The 15,804-nt window shown below is 41.7% G+C and overlaps 1 long non-coding RNA gene and 1 pseudogene across 1 annotated transcript in view; both read right to left on the reverse strand.

The window, feature by feature from the left end:
* LOC135971671 (uncharacterized) overlaps positions 1-15,804 on the reverse strand; it is a 166,520-nt gene that overhangs the window by 142,400 nt on the left and 8,316 nt on the right. The window lies entirely within an intron of this gene.
* Positions 11,469-13,381, reverse strand: LOC102130678 (histone H1.8 pseudogene; annotated as a pseudogene).

The raw sequence follows: 15,804 nt of genomic DNA on the forward strand, positions 1-15,804 counted from the left end.
TTTAAGAAAAGATTAGGATAAAAACAACAGTTGAGACCCAGCATGGTGGCTCACGCCTATAATCCCAGCACTTTGGGAGGCCGAGGTGGGTGGATCACTTGAGGTCAGGAGTTTAAGACCAGCCTGGCCAACATGGTGAAACCCTGTATCTACTAAAAATACAAAATTAGCTGGGCGTGGTGGGGGGGCCTGTAATCCCAATGTTAGAGGTGTTCGAACCAGAGTGACTCCATCTTGAGTGAGGGCTAGGAAAATGAGGCTGGGACTTGCTGGGCCACATTCCCAGAAAGTTAGCTATTCCTAGACTCTAGATGCTTATAGTTAAAGGAACAGATTGATCATGTTTACTAAACAGACCCAGACTTGGGAGTGTCCTGATATCCTTATATTTTGAGAACAAAGACATTCCTAATTTTGCTTTAAAGATAATATGATAATATCGATTCTTGCAAAATACTCTCATTAAGAAAATTAATCCTCTATCACAAACCCTTGTAGCAGAGCACATCTCCCCACAATCTTTTTTATCCTATATATACAAGCATTGTACCTAGGGTGGATGTGTTTCTCCTCTTACTTTGAGGAATGCCCTACTCTATCTATGGAGTAGCTGTTCTTTTGTCAGAGGTGGTGTGAACCAGAGCAATTCCATCTTGAGTAGGAGTTGGGTAAAATAAGGCTGAAACCTACTGGGCTGCATTCCCAGATGGTTAAGGCATTCTAAGTCACAGGATGAGATAGGCGGTCAGCACAAAATAGAGGTCATAAAGGCCTTGCTGATAAAATAGGTAAAGGAGCCGGCCAAAACCCACCAAACCAAAATGCCCACGAGAGTGACCTCTGCACATCCTCACTGCTACACTCCCATCAGCACCATGACAGTTTACAAATGCCATGGCAACATCAGGAAGTTACCTTGTATTGTCTAAAAAGGGGAGGCATGAACAATCCACCCCTTGTTTAGCATATCATCAAGAAATAACCATAAAATGGGTAACCAGCAGCTCTCGGGGCTACTCTGTCTATGGAGTATTATTTCATTCCTTTACTTTCTTAATAAACTTGCTTTCACTTTGCACTGCAGACTGGCCCTGAATTCTTTCTTGTGCGAGATCCAAGAACCCTCTCTTGTGATCTAGATCGGGAACCCTTTCCTGTAACACTTTCACCATTTTACTTTCTTAATAAACTTGCTTTTGCTTTGCACTGTGAACTCGCCCTGATTTCTTTCTTGTGCGTGATTGAAGAATCCTCTCTTGTGGTCTGGATTGAGACCCCTTTCCTGTAACATCAGCTATTCCGGAGGCTGAGGTACAAGAATCCCCTGAACCTGGGAGGCAGAGGCTGCAGTAAGCTGAAACCACACCACTGCATTCCAGCCTGGGCAACAGAGGGAAACTCCATCTCAAAAAACAAAAACAAAACAAAACAAAACAAAATGAGAGTTGGAAAATTTCTAGACTGTAATATAAGACAAATCTGAAAGGGAAATAAACTGTGTATATGTGTGTGCATGAGGATGCGTATGGTTCACCACCTTTCAGCAACAATTAATCCCTTCATTACCCTAAAACAAATCTTTATTAGCACATACTATTAACCAAACTATGTGCTAAGTGCCAAGGATACTAAGATGAATAAGAAGATTATTAGATATGAGTTCTAAATTTCTCTTCAAATAATCAGTATGTCAGTATGTTCAATTCTTTGCCTTCTACTTTTAAACTTAACTTCCTCGTAAAGCAACCTTTTTTAATCACCTGCTCTACCGTGACTCATTCCAATTACCTACTCCACTCTGACTCATTCCAATTATCTGCTCCACCCTGACTCATTCTGATTACCTGCTCATTCACCACCCTGACTCATTCTGATTTCCTGCTCTGCCATAACCATTTTTCCCGCCAAATCACTCACCCTGTCACTCTCTTTAAATTAGCCAATCAGAATTAGTTTAGCCTGTGTGGTTTAACCCTAACCAATAGGGGAATGACACAGCAGCAGGGGCCATGTGTGTCAGGAATAAGACTCCCTTCCCCTCCCTTGTTCAGGTGTGCACTCACCATTGCTCCATCTGTGAGGGCACACCCTTCTATAGAAGTAAATTGCCTTGCTGAGAAGAAAAAAAGAAAATTTTATGTTCGAGTGCTATTTCTTTTGCGGCACCAAAACCTTATTTATAACAAAAGTAATTCTTGTCTTCAAGGACCTTGCCATTTAAGTGGGAACACCAACAAATATACAGTGATGGATAATTTGCTAAAAGTTTTAAAAGAGGTGAATCTGTGGGAACATAAATAAAAGGCGTACCCACCTGTTTCTTTGGAAAGTCAGTTTTGTGAAAGCTTCATAGGGAAACGTCCCATAGACTAAATATTTCTTAAAACTTTTTAATTATCCAATGTATCATACAGAAAATAATATAAATGATGTATATCTACCATTTAAAAATAGTAAACAAACACCTGTGAACCCACCACCCAGCCTAAGAAAGAGAACAGCTTCCACATCTTTGAAGTCCCTCTCTGATCTCAGATGAATGTTTTGTTTTTCATTCCTTTGTTTTTACTTTTAATTTTCTTCTGGTATATGTGTCACTCAACTATTAATACATACTTTTTTGGTTTGTCTGGTTTTGAATTGTATGTAAATGGGATAATACAGTATTATTATTCTGAGACATGATTTTTTTACTTGACCATATGTTTTTGAGAATGATCTCTGTTCATATACATAGTTACAGTTTATTAGTTTTTAGTGATGTGTAGTTTTCTGTAGTATGAACATATCCTATTCAGTGTATAGATCTATTTTACCATTGATAACTCTTCCACTCTTTTCCATTTTTGCCATTATAAACAGAGACACAATGAAAATTCTTCTATAAGATTCCTGGTAGGCCGGGCACGGTGGCTCAAGCCTGTAATCCCAGCACTTTGGGAGGCCGAGACGGGCGGATCACGAGGTCAGGAGATCGAGACCATCCTGGCTAACACGGTGAAACCTCGTCTCTACTAAGAAATACAAAAAACTAGCTGGGCGAGGTGGCGGGCGCCTGTAGTCCCAGCTACTCGGGAGGCTGAGGCCGGAGAATGGCGTGAACCCGGGAGGCGGAGCTTGCAGTGAGCTGAGATCCGGCCACTGCACTCCAGCCTGGGCTACAGAGTGAGACTCCGTCTCAAAAAAAAAAAAAAAAAAAAAAAAAAGATTCCTGGTAAATATGTCTCCTTTGAGAGGAACTCTTGGATTGTTGCTGAATGCAATTGGCTTGAATATTGATTTTGTGTCCATTAACTCTCCTAAATACTCTTATTAATTCTAAATTTGTATCTGTAAAAAGTTTGGGGTTTTTTTTGTTTTGTTTTGTTTTGTTTTGTTTTTTGAGACAGAGTTTCACTCTTTTTGCCCAGGCTGGAGTGCAATGGCGTGATCTCGGCTCACCGCAACCTCTGCCTCCCGGGTTCAAGCAATTCTCCTGCCTCAGCCTCCCAAGTAGCTGGGATTACAGGCATGTGCCACCACCCCGGCTAATTTTGTATTTTTAGTAGAGATGGGGTTTCTCCATGTTGGTCAGGCTGGTCTTGAACTCCCGATCTCAGGTGATCCACCTGCCTCGGCCTCCCAAAGTGCTGGGATTACAAGCGTGAGCCACCGCGCCCGGCAAGTTTGGTATTTTTTATAAACATTTATATCATTTGAAAATGGTGGTAACTTTATTTCTTTTTTTCAAATTTTATATACATGTTTTTCTTATCTTACCACAATCATTAAGACTTCTCATATGATATTGTATGTAAGTGATGGTAACTGACATTTATGTCTAGTTCCTGTCCTTAAAGAGAATGTTTTCAACATTTTACCACTAAGTATGCTTTGTACTATTCTGAAAATATATAATTAAGTTCCCTCTATTAGGTTAAAGATGATTCCTTCCATCCATAATTTGCTAAAAGTTTTTTTATCATGATCTAATTTTTAATATTGCCAATAGTTCTTCACTTAAAAAAATTGTATGTTTATTCCACCTTTAATCTGTTAATATAATGCATTACCTTATTCAGTGGTCTAACATTAAACCAACTTTGCATTCTTAGGATAAGCCTAATTGGTCATTATCTGTGTTAATGTATATAGCTATAATTAGTTTTATTAAAGTATCGTATTTCAAATTGTCTCAGAGCTTTTTAGTCCTAGCCAGCAGTGCTTTTGCCAATGCAATTCTCATACAGACTTTGTGGGTTTCCAGTTTATCTAATTCTGGTCGGCTTTATGCCATAGAGCCACATTTGAAATTCTTTCCTAGATAGCCTCTTGCTAATTTTGGTAAATTAAATCCTTTTTATCTAGTTGAAAAGATCTACTAGGAGCCACCATAAATCTTTTCGACATCTTATCTAAGTGTCCCATAGTTACACTGTTAACGAGTTATTTACCCTGAGGCCTTTACTTACTTTGAAAATAATTTACTGGCTTGCAGGACCAGAATTAAGAAGTAGTTTTGGTTTTCAACCCATTACGTTCTGACCTCTATAGTTATTCAACTCTTGTTGCAAACTGAACAATTCTTTCTTTAGCTGATCTCTCTCTTCCCATACCTTATCATAGGTGGCTAAAACATTCTAAAACACTTTCATCATTCTTCCTGGAAATCATCTTGCCAATGTCCACAAGTTTATTAGGTTTATTTTATATTATACAATTACCATGAGCAACAACAGCTTTGTCAAATGTTGCTACTATTGAACACAGATTCTCAATTTCCCAGCCTTCTAGAGCAGTTTCCTCATTACATTCCAGCCCCCACAACTGTTTACTTGCAAATTTTCCAAGCTTTGGAACTAGCTCCCTCACTGTTTTTCTAGCCTCTGTTTGTCACCCAGTCCTAAAGACAATGGCTCATGTTTTAGGTTTTTAGTTCAGCAGCACCCCATTTATAGGTGTCAATTTCTCCATCAATCAGTTCTTGTTGCATAACAAACCACCTCAAAATTTAGTGGCTTAAAACAACAATCATTTTTTCAGCTCAGAGTTTTGTGGATCCACAGTTTGGGCTGGGTTTAGCCAGTAGGTTCATCTGCTGGTGTGGGGTGGGCTCACTCATGCTTCTATGGCCCACTGCTGGTCAGCTGGATGACTTGTTTCCAATGCTTACCTGGCTGATCCTTGGGGCATAGAGACAATTGAGCCCTACATCTATCATTGAAAGACAAGCCAACAGAGACTTATTCACACGGCAGTAATGGCAAGCGTCTCTAGAGCAATAAGAGAGAAAGTCTGAATGCACAAGTGCTGTTCACAATTCTGCTTATATCATATTTGCCAATGTCCTACTGACAATAAGGATTACAACATGCTTCCTTGATTCATCCTTTTTTTTTCTCAGTCTATTTATTTTCCTTTTTTCTTTTTTCAGCTTTAGAGGTATGATTGACCAATAAAAATTGTATATATTCAAGTAAAAAGTATTAATTATAGTCACTATGCTATATGTTAGGTATCTAGAACTAATCCATCTTATAACTGCAAATTTGTGCCTTTTGACCAGCATCTCCCATTTCCCCCACCTCTGTCTCAGAAACCATCACTGCACTCTGTGTCTGTGAGTTCTACTTTTTTAGATTCCATGTATAAGTGAAATCATGCAATGTTTGCCTTTCTGTGCCTAGCTCATTTCATCTAGGGTAATGTCCTCCAGGTTTATCCATGCTGTTGCATATGACAGGATTTCCTTCCTTTTTAAGGCTGAATTATATTCCATTGTCTATATATGTACATAGGAGTGCAGATATTTCTTTGATATGATTTTATTTTCCATGAATATATATCCAGAGGTAGAAATGCTAGATCATATGATAATTATATCGTTAATTTTTTGAGGAACCTCTGTACTGTTTTCCACATGACTGTACCAAGTTACATTCCCACAACAATGGAGAAGAGTTCTCTTTCCTCCACATCCTCACCAACACTTGTTATCCTTTGACTTTTTAATAGTAGTCATCGTAACAAATTTGAGGCGATATCTCATTGTGGTTTTGATTTGTATTTCCCTGATAATTAGAGATATTGACCACCTTTTTATGTATCTGTTAGCCATTTGTATGTCTTTTTCAGAAAAATATCAATTGCCCATTTTTTTTAGTTTTTCAATTTTTTTTTCAATTTTTTTTTTTTTCCGAGACAGGGTCTCACTCTGTCACCCAGGCTGAAGTGCAGCGATCCTTCCACCTAAGCATCCCAAGTAGCTGGGACCACAAGTGTGCACCACCTTGCCTGGCTAATTTTTGTGTTTTTGTAGAAACGGATTTTCACCATGTTTCCCAGTCTGGTCTTTGCCTTATCAGATATGTGGTTTGCAAATATTTTCTCCCACTATGTGAGTTGTTATGTCAATTTCTTGACTGGTTCTTTTTTTTTTTTTTGAGACGGGAGTCTCGCTCTGTCGCCCAGGCTGGAGTGCAGTGGGGCAATCTCGGCTCACTGCAAGCTCCACCTCCCGGGTTCACGCCATTCTCCCGCCTCAGCCTCCCATGTAGCTGGGACTACAGGCGCCCGCCACCGCACCCGGCTAATTTTTTGTATTTTTAGTAGAGACGGGGTTTCACCATGTTAGCCAGGATGATCTCGATCTCCTGACCTTGTGATCCGCCCATCTCGGCCTCCCAAAGTGCTGGGATTACAGGCTTGAGCCACCGCGCCCGGCGACTGGTTCTTTTGCTGTGTAGAATCTTTTAGTTCGATACAGTCCCATTTGTTTACTTTTGTTTTTATTGCCTGCTTTGGGTATCATATCCAAAAAATCATTGCCAAGACCACTGGAGATTTTCCCCCATGTTTTCTTTTAAGGATCTAACATTTTTAGGTCTTAAGTCTATACCGTTAATCCATTTATAGTTGATTTTTGGTGTATGGTGTGAGATAAGAATCTGATTCCATTGTTTTTTGTTTGTTTGGTTTTGTTTAATTTTGCAAGTGGATATCCAGATTTCCCAAAACCATTTATTGAAGAGACTATCCTCTCTCCATTATATATTCTTGCTACCTTTGTCAAAGATTAGTTGATCACATATGCATGTGTTTATTCCTGAACTTTCTATCCTGTTCCATTGATCTATGTGTGTGTTTTTATGCCAGTGCCAAACTATTTGATTACTATAGCTTTGCAATATGATTTGAAATCAGAAAGTGTGAAGCCTCCAGTTTTGTTTTTGCTCAAGATTACTTTGGCTATTTGGTGTCTTTTATGGTTTCATACCAATTTTAAGATTATTTTTTCTATTTCTGTAAAAAAAATGCCATTGGAATTTTGATGAGCCTGCATTGAATCTGTACATCACTTGAGTAGTATGAACATTTTGACCATATTGATTCTCCCATGAATTTGTCTGTTATTATTATCTGTTATATCTGTCTCTTGTTGGATAAATGCAAGAACTTCAGAACCTTTTAAATCCATTCCCCCTCCTGATTTACAGGCCATTGTTGTAATATATTTTAATTCCATATATATCTCAAAATGAATAAGTTCTATTATTATGATGTCAATATTTATTTAGATTTATCCACTAGCTATCATTTTCATTGTTCTTTATTCCTTCTCACATCTCTCAGCTTCTTCTGGAAAAACACCCTTTCCTTTGTTTCAGGTTTTCTGGTGACACATTCTCTGAAGTTTACTTGTTTGTTTGTTTTTTAAGTTTTACTGAGCTCTAGTTGACTTATAATAAACTGCTAATATGTAAAGAGTTTGATATGTTTTGACACATGTACACATCTGTGAACCTATCGCTACAATTAAGATAATAAACATAGTCATCACTTCCAAAGTTTCCTCATACCCCTTTGTGATCTTTTTCTCATTTTATTGCTGAGTAGTAGTCTATCATAAGTATGCCACAGGGTTTTTTTAATCCACTCACTTGTTCGTGGCCATTTGCATTTTTTCCAATTTTAAGATATTATAAACAAAGCAGCAGTGAACATTTATGTGCAAATTTTTGTATGCACATAGGCTTTCATTTCCCTTGAATAAATATCTAGGAGGGAAATGGGGCTAGATTTACTCTAAGTGTATGTGTAAAGTTTTAAGAAACTGCACAGCTGCTTTCCAAAGTGGTTGTACCATTTTACATTCCTCACAAGGTCTGAGAGTTCCAGTTGCTCCACATTCTCATCAATACTTTCTAATTTTAGCCACTCTAAGAGGTGTGGTGGTATCTCATTGATATTTTAATTTACATGTCCTTAATAACTAATGATATGGACCAACTCTTTATGTGTTTATTTGTCATCTGTATATCTTTGGTGAAATATATGTCCAATTTTCTACCCATATTTTTATTGTTTGTTTTGTTACCACTGAGTTGATTTTTTGTTTTGTTTTGCTTTTTCAGAGATATGGTCTTGTTATGTTGCTCAGCCTGGACTGGAACTCCCAGGCTCAAGTGATCCTCCCACCTCAGCCTCCCACATAGCTGGGGATTGCCTGTGCACACCACCATGCCTGACTTGTTATTATTGAGTTTTAAGGGTTCATTAAGTAATCTAGCTACAGGCTGTTATCAGATATGTGATTTGCAAATGTTTTCTCCCAGTCTGGCTTTATTTTTCATTTCCTTAACAGTATATTTTGAAGAGCAGAATTTTTTTGATAAAGTTTAGTTTATCAATATGTTGTTTTGGGTAATATTTGCTTGCTTCTTTGCATGCTTAGTAAATTTTGCTTGGATGCCAGACATCTTCAGTAAATAATGCCACTTTATACCTAAGCTTTAAATCAAGTCATATAAATCCTCCAACATTATTGTTCTTTTTCAAAATTATCTGAGCTGTTCTAGTTATGTTACCCTTCCATATGGAGTTTAGAATCAGCTGATCGTCTCCAGGTTTGGCTATAAAAATAAAGGAACTATGAACAATCATATACAGGTTTTTGTGTGGACATGTTACAGTAGGTAGCTAGTCAGACATGAGCAAGGCGGGAGAGGGTTCCCCCCACCACACACACACCAGGAATGTCAGGCATCCATCAGATAATGATCAGGCAGTTCCCAGCTGTCTCTCTAAAATAGTATTTGGTCACAGCTTGCCCCAGGGAAAGGCAGTGTCCCAACAGATAGAAAAAACCTGAAACTGGTAATCAGCAGCTTCCTGATAAGATCTCCAGAACCGGGTGAGTGGGCTCAGGCATGCACACTAAGAGGCAAAATGGCAGAGTGTAACTCTAGGAATGCTGGACTGATAAGGAACGTCTCAAGTGAGCATGCGTACAACTCCAGCAAACACACTGCGCATGTGCCCCCTCCCAAGTACTACCAGGCCACTACACACGCTTACAGCTCACCGCAGGGGAAGAATCAGGAAAAAAGCCATGCAAGACCCTGAAAGTATGCCAAGGTCTACAACTCCAAGTCAAAGGTCAAACAGTACACTGGATCTCTCTAGTCGCCCGCTTGGCCCTCTTCCGAGTGTACTTTACTTCCTTTCATTCCCGCTCTAAAGCTGTTTAGTAACCTTTCACTCCTGCTCTAAACCTTGCCGCAGTCTCTCCTTCCTTATACCCATTGAATTCTTTCTTCTGAGGAGGCAAGAATTGAGGTTGCTGCAGACCTATATGGATTTGCAGTTGGTAATATACTTTGGTGCCACGTGACTCAGATACATTCTGCTGCTAACAGACATAAGTTTTTATTTCTCTGGGATAAATGCCCAGGAGTGCTATTTCTGGGTCATATGGTAAGTATATGTTTGTTTTTTTAAAAAACTGATCAAGTATTTTCAAGAGTGGCTATACAATTTCACATTCCCACCAGCCATATGTAGAAGATCCTGTTTCTCTGCATCCTCACCAGGATTTGACATTGTCACTTATTTGCATTTGAGCCATTCTAGACGTGTAGTAATTTCTCATTGTGGCCTTAATTTACATTTCCCTGAGGCCAGTGCTATTGAACATCTTTTCATATGCTTATTTTCCATCTGCATATCTTTTTCAGTGAAATGTCTCTTCACGTCTTTTGCTCATTTCCTGATTAAATTGTTGACTTTTTTTTACTGTTACAGTTTGAGGGTTTTAAAATACATACTATAGATACTAGTCCTATATGGAGTTTGCAAATATTTTCTCCCAATCTGCAGCCTGTTTTTTATTATTTTTTTTTAACAAGGTCTTTTGCAGAGCAAATTTTTTTTATTTTGATGGAGTCCAATTTATTAACCATTTCTCATATGAATCATGCTCTTAGCATCATAGGTAAGAATTCCTGACCAAGCAAGTAGAATCTCAAACTAGAATATATTTCTTTCTTAAATCAGACCAACAAAACTAGTGTCGATTCAAGTTTGAGTGAGTGAAGTCATGAGAACCAAAAATCCCAGAATTAACTGTCATCATTGTCAATTAAAGTTTGTTTTCCATGAACCATGCATTGCTGTAAGCAATGTAATACTTCAGAAATGATCTCTCCCTTTTTTATAATGTAAGCTTCTTTGCCAGAAGAAAAAAAAAAAATGATACACTGCTGAAACCTTAGGGAGACAAAAACCAGAAAACCAAAGCAAAAACTGAAACAATGTATGAACTGAGTACATAATAGGCTCAGAAAAACAGCCATCAAAGATACTGCAAAAAAAGAGGAGAATAAAGGAAAGTGTTGCTTCTTTATTAGATGGATACACAGAGGAGGGAGTAGCAGATAGAAAACAAAGCCGCAAAATAGCATTTTGATCTGGTTTGATCTTGATCAATATCAAAAAAAATGATAAGGTGCAGAAAAGTTTAGTTAACACATGGACTTGGAGAAAGGAAGGACAAAGTTGTAGATGGCCTAAAACTAGGTAAGTAGCAAAGAAAATTCATTTCAATGGGCTGAGGCCCCGCAAACAGATGATCTTAGGGAATCTCAGGCAAGTCATTGCCTTTAATTGCAAACTTGACAACTGTGTATGGAATATTATTATATTCACAGGGATGGCAATTTCAGATACATTCCACATTGTCTTCAGAATGATGCCTTCCAATAAAAATTCTTGTCCCTAATTGATAGGTAATGAAACTGCAGCCAAAAATCACATCATAAGAGTGGCACGACTGGCACTGAAATGCTGGATATTAGTGCGTTTTTCTGGAACACATCTGCGTCTTCCCAGATCGGGAGGCGGAGTGAGGAAGACAGACAAAAACACCTTTCAGGGTCGCAGGGACCGGAGGGCTGCTGACAGACATAGAGACACCTGACCCAAGAAAACAGAGAAGATGAAAGTGCACTGGGCCACGAATCAGAATTAGATCCTGCCCCAACTCTGTAGCTTACTAGCTGTGTGACCTTGGGGAAAGCTACTCTCCTGCCCTGGGCTTCTTTTGGGGGACAGGGGTTGGGGAAAAAACCAAAAGTCTTTATTGATAAATAGCTTACAATTAAACAAATAGAGTCGTGGGCTTGTTGGGGAATAAAAACTAGGGCAGAGGCTCAATCTCTCTCCATTTCCACCCCGGCGCAAGGCCTCAGCCCTCTGAACACTTCGGATCACGAGGCCTTGATGGACAGCCCAGGCTTTCTCAGGCCCTTGGAGGCTTCTGTCTTGCTGGTCAGGTGTGCAGGCACCACCTTGGACCCACTGCCCCCAGCAGGAGAAGCTGCCTTGGTGTTTGGTCTCTGCCCAGCATCCTGAGCAGCTGCCCCTTTTGGGGCCTCAGCCTTGGCCACCATCTTCTTTTTGGTGGGGGAAGCAGCGCTGTTCTTGACCTTGCTGGCCGTGAGTTTTGAACTCTTACTCCCAGCTTTGATTTTCCTGTGGGCCTCAGCATCTCCTTAGCTGCTCCTGCTGCCTTTGGCCTTTGACTTCCTGCTGAGCCCATTGGCACAGGAAGAGGCCTATATGGCTTTGGCTTTGTGGGGAGCCTTGCCCAGCTTTGCCTTGGTGTCCTCAGCCTCACTGCCTTGCTGGGGGGGTCTTCTCCCTGGCTGTACCTCATTTGGGAGGAGACGTCTGCACCTCTGCTGGCTTCTTGGCTGCCTTTTTCACCTTGCTCAAGTTGGAAGGGCCCTTCTTTGCCTCACCTGGTTTCTTGGGGTGCTTTCCCCTGGCCTCATTAGCTTTCCTGCGGGCTGTCCGGGGGCGGGGGGCATCTTCCTAGACTGGATTTTCATCTTGTGCTTGGGAACTAATTTGAAGCTGCCGGTAGCCCTCCAGCCTTGGAGTTGAGGGGCCTGGCGAGGAGGCTGAGCTGCATGCTGGTGGCCAGGGCCTGCTTCAGCAGGTACTCGAAGTGGAGGATGTCCCCAGGAGAACCAGTCCCTCCAGCCCTTCCAGAGTATCTGTGTCCCAGCCTGCTGGGCTGGAGTAGAGGAGGTCAGAAGAGGAGGAGGCTTAGCCTGTTCTGGGAATACAGAAGCCAGCCATCCTCCCCAGTCCAGACCCTGGGCCCTATTCAAGGTAGTAGGTGCTGGAGGGTATGTAGCGTGCTAACTGCTGACAGGGACAGAGAAGCTGAAAGAGCACTTGGCCATGAATTGGAACTAGATGCTGCCCCAGCTCTATAGCTTACTAGCTGTGTGACCTTGGGGAAAGTTACTCTCCTGCCTTGGGCGTCGGTTTCCTAGTAAAATGAGGGGATTGAACCAGATGACCTTTTCTATTACTTCACATTCTAACAATCTATGATCCTGGCTGTGATTTGAAAACTCAGAGAGGGATTCTGGGAAAGCTTATGAAAGACTAGTGTTCTTTTTTCTTTATTTTATTTTATTTTTATTTTATTTTTTTGAGATGGAGTCTTGCTCTGTCACCCAGGCTGGAGTGCAGTGGCAGTAATCTTGGCTCACTTCAACCTTTGCCTCCCAGGTTCAAACGATCTTCTTGCCTAAGCCTCCCGAGTAGCTGGGATTACAGGCGCGCATCACACCCGGCTAATTTTTGTATTTTTAGTAGAGACCTCATGTTGGCCAGGCTGGTCTTGAACTTCTGACCTCAGGTGATCCACCTGCCTCAGCCTCCCAAAGTGCTGGGATTACAGGTGTGAGCCACCGCACCCAGCCCAGTGTTTGTAGATCAAATACAGATTTTCGCTATTTCAGCTGCTTTGCCCAACATCCCTTTCTTCTGCTCTTTTGGTGGCGCTGTCCTTTTCAGAGTTCATGGGATTCTGTTGGGGCTGCCAATCACAGTGCTGGGCCCTAGCCCTGGCCACACCGATTGGCCCAAGAGTTGTGCACCAGACCCAAGAAGACCAATCAGAATCTTTCCCTGAATGCGTATGTGTGGATACAAGGGAAAAAAGAGAACTCACTTCTCGGTTGCAGAACTGATACAAACCTGGAGATGTGTGCTCCCTACCCTCCTCCCTACCATCCCCTCCTTCCCAGTGTAGACACGTCTTCATCTTTACACCTCATCATCGTGGAGGCTCATCGAGGGCAGAAAAGAGAAGCGAAGGCAGGAGCCGGCAGGAAGGAGGGAGGTCGGACACTGGCCTTACTACGGGAGCATGTCAGATGTCAGCTCCCTTCAGGGATTCTTAGCACGTGCTCCTCCAAATTCACCGTATTTGGAGGGGGTGTTTATTTCCTGTGTCTGTCTTCACAAATTACCACAGCTTGGTGACTTAAAACAGCAGTCATCTGGCCGGCCGCGGTGGCTCACGCCTGTAATCCCAGCACTTCGGGAAGCCGAGGCGGGTGGATCACCTGAGGTCAGGAATTCTAGACCAGCCTGGGCAACATGGTGAAACCCCGTTTCTACTAAAAATGTAAAAATTAGCTGGGCATGGTGGTGCATGCCTGTAATCCCAGCTACTTCGGGAGCCGAAGCAGAATCGCTTGAACCCAGGAGGCGGAGGTTGCAGTGAGCCGAGATCGCACCATTGCACTCCAACCTGGGGGACAAGACCAAGACTTCATCTAAAAATCAAAACAAAACAAACAAACAAACAAAAAACAACAGTCATCTCTTCTCTCACAGTCCTGGAGGCCTTGAGTCTGAAATTCCTATCACTGGGCCAAATTCAAGGTGTGAGCAGGGCAGAGCGTTCTCCAGAGGCTGGAGGGGAGAATCCATCCAGTGCTTCTTCTAGCTTCTGGGGGTGGCTGCATCTTCGGCTTCTGGCCACATCGCTCCAATCTCTTCCTCTGTGCTCACATTACCGCCTCCTCCTCTGTCTGTGTCAAATCTCCCTCTGCCTCCCTCTTTGAAGAACACTTTGATGGCATTTAGGGCCCACCCAAATAATCTAGGATAATCTTCCCATCACAAGAATCTTAATTTAATCACATCTGTAAGACCCTGTTTCTTTTTGTGTGTGTGATAGAGTTTCGTTCTTGTTGCCCAGCTGGCAACGCCATCTTGGCTCACTGCAACCTCTGCCTCCCAGGTTTAAGCAATTCTCCTGCCTCAGCCTCCTAACTAGCTGGCATTACACACACCCACCACCACCCCCGGCTGATTTTTGTATTTTTAGTAGAGACGGGGTTTTACCATGTTGGCCAGGCTGGTCTCGAACTCCTGGCCTCAGGTGATCCACCTGCCTCAGCCTCCCAAGTGCCAGGATTACAGGTGTGAGCCACCATGCCTGGCCCTACTTTTGATTTTTTGCTGTCATAGACAATCCCATGATGAACAACCTCACTTGAGTGGCTAATTGCTTCCTTAGGAAAGATTCTGAGACATGGAGTTATTAGGCTGATGTGGAGACCCTTTAAAAAGCTCTAGATAAGGTTGGCTGTGGGGGCAAAATCCTGTAATCCCAGCTACTCGGGAGGCCCAGGCGAAAGGATCACTTGAGGCCAGGAGTTTGAGATCAGCCTGGGCAACATAGCAAGATCTTGTCTGTACAAAAATTAGCCAGGCATGGTGGTACCTACCTGTAGTCCTGGCTACCTGGGAGGCTGAGGCAAGAGGATCTCTTGAGCTCAGGTGTTTGAGTTTACATGATTGCACCACTGCACTCCAGCTTGAGTGACAGAGACCCTGTCTCTAAAATAAATAAATAAAATTAAAAGCTCTAGATAGATAAATATTGACAAGTATCTTTCCAGAAAGATAATACCAGTTCACATTCTGACAAAATTGTCCGAGTACTTTTGTCACTGTACATACCACGTTTTATTTATAAACATTTGTCAATTTGATTGATAAAAAACATGTCTTATTTTAAGATGTATTTCTCTGATTACTAGAGAGGGTGAATCTTTTGTGTGGCTGAGTGGCATTTTTATTTCTTCTATAAATTATAGTCTGCTGCTGTTTTGTCCCATTCAATTTTAGTGTTGCCCTCATGGATTGATAACCATTTTGTCATATTTGTGCAGACAGCTTTTTCTTGTTTGCCATTTGTCTTTTAATTCTGTTTATGAGGATTTAGAGTTTTTCAAAAGGAAAATATCCCTGCAAACTGATGAGTCCCAAATGTTATTTTTTTATGTGGACGAGTTTCTGCTTTGCTTCCAGGAATTGCTTCTGTGCCTGAGGTAGGGGCCTGGCAGGGGTTGGAGGGACAGGGTGGGGGCTCAGCACTCCTGGTGCAGGGGCAGGCGCATACTCCTGGCATCCCAATTCAGCCTCACAAACCTGAAACAAAACAACTGCAAATGGTTCTTTAGACTGGCCACCACCTCCATTTTATGATCTCTCTCTTTCCTTCTTTCTTGTGGGGGCTGTGAATGTGCTTCATTCCCAGGATTTACAAGGTCTAAAAATCAGTTTTAAAAAACCAGCTCCAGCCAGGCGCGGTGGCTCATGTTTGTAATCTCAGCACTTTGGGAGGCTGAGGCAGGTGGATCACTTGAGGTCAGGAGTCTGAAACAAGCC

The sequence above is a fragment of the Macaca fascicularis genome, chromosome 7 (assembly GCF_037993035.2).
Source record: "Macaca fascicularis isolate 582-1 chromosome 7, T2T-MFA8v1.1".
In the NCBI taxonomy this organism is placed as follows: Eukaryota; Metazoa; Chordata; class Mammalia; order Primates; family Cercopithecidae; genus Macaca; species Macaca fascicularis.